Genomic DNA, 4286 nt, shown 5'->3' with positions numbered 1-4286 from the left:
GCTGTACGCGGGCCTCTCACTGATGTGGCCTCTCCCGTTGCGGAGCACAGGCTCTGGACGCGCAGGCTCAGCGGCCATGGCTCACGGGTCCAGCCGCTCCGCGGCATGTGGGATCCTCCCGGACCAGGGCACAAACCTGTGTCCCCTGCATCGGTAGGCGGACTCTCAACCACTGCGCCACCAGGGAAGCCCAATCCCTCCTTTTTTTAACGCTTAATTTAACGAACACTTTGAATGTTGACTTTGGCCCAGATGCTGGGGATGTAAAAATGAAAATAAATAAATAAATAAAAGAAACTTGCCCCAGTATGATCTGACATTACGAGTGGGAATGACTCCTGCTTCTAACACTCCTTCCGTAGGGGCTGTGAGAACCCTCCTTACTCTGTGTCCTGTGGGGATCAAGGTAGGACCCACCTCCCACGGGTCCTTTAGGGAGGATTAACTACCTCTGTGCATCTCTAGCCCCGAGGGCAATGCCTGGGACAGGATAGGGCCCCGTGAGGTCTCCGGAGTCTAAGCCCAGACACCCTGCCTTCCACGAGGGTCCTCACTGCCACCCCAGTCCCACACGAGTGCCTTTTCCTCCCAATCCCGCTGTATTCCTCTACACATGCCGTGGCACAGTTGTAATCATTCTGTCCCGAAAAGCTTTCTTCCTAAAGCCAGGTGCAGGGACTCTCTCACCGTCCCCAACCTGCCCGTTTATTTTATAGACATTTCTCTATTTCATGAACTATTTAATGTGGTTCTTCTGTTCATCCCTAACTTCTTTTTAAAAGGATTACAATTTGCCTCTTGCAGAGACAACGGCCCAAACTCCAACTTGTTAATACTTTCAAACACCCTGTGAAAATGCAGGGATCAGGGTTTCATGGCAGCGGCCAACGTATGTTAATTTGGCTTCCAGGCATAGCGACCATAACACAGTTTGAGAAGGTGGCCCTCAGCTCATGGTGTGTTCCTCTGTGTATTATCCCAGCATGCGTGGTTTAATATTACTTAGACCTATTCTCTTTCTTTTTTTAAAAAAAGACAAAATGTAGAGGTATTGCCTGCCAAGTCAGTTGATTTATTGACAAAACGGGTCCTCAGTAATGCTATATACTTCAAAGGAAAGCAGTTCAAGCAGTTTGATAGAAAGTATATTGGGGAACAGCTTTTTAAGTTAGCAAGACAAGGCTATGCCTACCTGTGCAGGAACTGTGTTGAGACATTGGGATCCTGTTACGGGCTGAATGGTGTCCCTTCCAATCCTGTGGGGATCAAGGTAGGTGCGCTGGCTTCTCATTGCGGTGGCTTCCCTTGTTGCGGAGCACGTGCTGTAGGCGCGTGGGCTCAGTAGTTGTGGCCCATGGGGTTAGTTGCTCTGCGGCATGTGGGATCTCCCCAGACCAGGGCTCGAACCTGTGTCTCCTGCGTTGGCAGGCGGATTATTAACCACTGCACCACCAGGGAAGCACCCACATTTCTCTTTTAACTATAGTAAATACAGCACCTGGTATACAAAAATTAGTTTTTAAGTTTAAAATGTTTCCATGCTCATGGACTATCATAAATTTTGTTTATGTTTAGAGACTGAATCTCTAAAATAAAAGAGCTTGTTATCTAGAGTGCACTCCAACATGGAGATAATGTGATCCTAATAATCCCATTGAACATACTTACAAAACACCACTGTGAGACCTCAACCCCACCAAGCTTCAAGTTGATCAAAAGTATAATAATTCACTTATTTAATTTCTTAAACCGAATCGGAAAACAAGTGAATTCAAAATTACTTTTGAAGAGAGGAAAAAAAAAATCAAGATTTTTGTGGATGTTCTGGGTGTCCAATAATCAGCAATTTGAAGGTGGGGACAAGTCTGAGAGGAGCTCACGTCCACTTTCAGGCTGTGTGAGCAGGATGAATAATTCGGTCATGAGGAAACCCCTTAGAGACCGACACTCCGCTTATGCTTGTAGGGCGAGCCGGCCAGGAGGACTTGGAGGGAAGCAGTGTTGGTGGCATCCATATATTCCCCTGAGGGGAGGGGGTGAAGAGGTGGTGCCTCTAGGACTTCAGGTTGGAAGAAAGGGGTGCACGCTGTGTGTTCTCGGGGTGACGCTCTCCTTGTGGCCCTAGACTGGTCCGCTGACGAGGGACGGGGTGGGTGTGCTCACTCTCACCTGTGTCCTATTTAGAATCAGATTCACCTTCAACGACTCTGTCCTTATAGCTCCTTCTTTCGTTAATTCACCTTGTTTTGAGCATCTGATTTTTGCTTTTTCCAGTTCCTTTTCTAGAAGTCTATTTTGCTCTGGGGAGCACAGCCAGGCGTGCTCAGCTTTTCACATGGTGACCTGGTGTTTCAGACGACCCGGACTCAAGGCTGGCAGTTCTTCAAGACGAGTCTAGGTCTTCATACTCTTATAAGAATGCTAAATTCATTAGTCTGTACCATCACTGAATGCAACAAGTGCGTGGCAAGCTTGTCTCCCCTGTAACCTGTTTTATCCGACTAGAAACTTCTGAACAAAATCAAGAGGACTGTAAAATTCCAGCTACTACTGCACAGCACTCCCAACCCTGGGGGACACTCAGGGGACAGGGTCTGTCCTCATGTCTTCAGGCCACCCTGCCAGGGCTGGCCAAGCCCCTTAAGGACCAGCCTTCGCCCCGATTCCTGCACGCTGTTGTCACGGCTGCATCTGCCACACAGCATTCCGGCAGAGGACCAGCCTCCTGTATGTCACAGGAGGTCGTGGAGAGGACGTGACCACTGGTTGACCATCGAGCTGGACCCGGGCAATGGGAGGCTCCTCGCTCCCTCCCGTCCTTGGGATGTACGTCTGCCCACAGTTCCTGCACTAGGAGCCTCTTCAAGGACTTCTCAACTTGACTTTGCAACTATAATTACAACAACTTACCAGGCATTTTGAGCTGTGTTAATCTGGCAGATGACTTGACATTACTTCTTTTGCTTTATTGTGAAATACAATGCACAGGTCATAAGGTTAATTGAACAGTTGATCATAAAGCATGCACCGTGGGACCCAGGTCAAGACAGCAAGTCTGCCGTGCACAGGAAGCTGCCTCTGCTCCATGTGACTCCCCCTGGTCACAGCCCCTTCCTCTTGTCTCCCCACAGGTAACAACTCTTCTAACTTTGCGAAAATTTCCTTGCTTTTCTCTGTGGTTTTACCCTTCTGCTATAATCCTAAGCAGTACAGTTTGCTTCAGGCTGATTTTGAGATTTCCATTAATGAACTAATGTTGAAACGTCGTCTTCTGAATCTGGCTTCTCTTGCTCAACTTACATTTTGTAGCTTCATCCATGCTGTGAATGCAGCAACAATGTGTCCATGTTCGTTACTATATAGTATTCCATTGGATGGATATATCACGATTTATGTCCCCATTCTGCTGTCGCTGAGTTTTGGGGCTCACCAAGAAAGGTACCTCTAGCATTCCTATAGATGTCAGGATGTACAATGTGAATGCACTTCTCTAGGAGAAGGTTGCTGGGTCAACATTCTTAAATAACTGAACTTCAATAATGATCACCAAACTATTTTGCACAGTAGTTTTCCCAGTTTGTAATCCCCCCAGGGGTGAGAGAAGCCCAGTGGGTCTACGTTCTTGGCAACACTTTGAATTGCAGAATTTTCAAAGTTTTTGGCAATGTGAGTGGGAGAGATCTCATTATGTTTCAAGCTTGTAAGTTTGTATTTAACACCTTTTTTGCATGTATAAGCCATTTCGATTTCCTCTTTTACAGTGTTTGTTCAAATTGTTTGCTTGGGTTTTTTAATGTGCTTTTAATGCGCTTTGTAAAAGTTATACACAAACACGATAACCGTCTGTCCATTGTGTGCCTTTCAGTTCTCTTTCGGTTGTGTGGTTTGTCTTTTTAACTGTCTTAATGTTGTCTTGGTAATAAAGAGAAATGATTATTTTTAAAGTAGTAGATTTATTAGTCACTCCCTTTATAGTAAATGCTTTCTTTTTCTTCTTTAAAAACTTCTTCCCTACCCCAAACTCATGGAAAATTCTCCTACATTTTCTTCTAAAATTTATTTCATTTTATTTTTCATATTGCTGTCATAGATCTTAAATACCCTTGGCATTGATTTTTTGGTATAGTGTGAGGTAAGGAATATTTTCCTCCCTTTCTTTCTTTCCCTCTTTCTTCCTTCCTTCCTTCCTTTCTTTTTCTTTCTTTCTTTTTTTTTTCTTTCTTTCTTTCTTTCTTTCTCTCTTTCTTTCTTTCCTCCCTCCATCCCTCCTTCCCTCCCTCCCTCCC

The 4286-nt window shown here is 45.5% G+C and overlaps 1 long non-coding RNA gene across 1 annotated transcript; it reads left to right on the top strand.

The window, feature by feature from the left end:
• The first annotated feature begins 98 nt into the window (after positions 1–98).
• On the top strand, positions 99–3947 carry LOC113617155 (uncharacterized). Its single transcript, XR_003431538.1, has 2 exons — positions 99–956; positions 2275–3947. It is a non-coding gene; the product is annotated as an uncharacterized LOC113617155 (long non-coding RNA).
• The last annotated feature ends 339 nt before the right edge of the window (positions 3948–4286 follow it).

The sequence above is a fragment of the Aethalodelphis obliquidens genome, unplaced genomic scaffold, assembly GCF_003676395.1.
Source record: "Aethalodelphis obliquidens isolate GAN/ISIS:26980383/991018 unplaced genomic scaffold, ASM367639v1 scaffold2061, whole genome shotgun sequence".
Taxonomy (NCBI): domain Eukaryota; kingdom Metazoa; phylum Chordata; class Mammalia; order Artiodactyla; family Delphinidae; genus Aethalodelphis; species Aethalodelphis obliquidens.
This window is presented reverse-complemented; position numbering and strand designations above follow the sequence as displayed.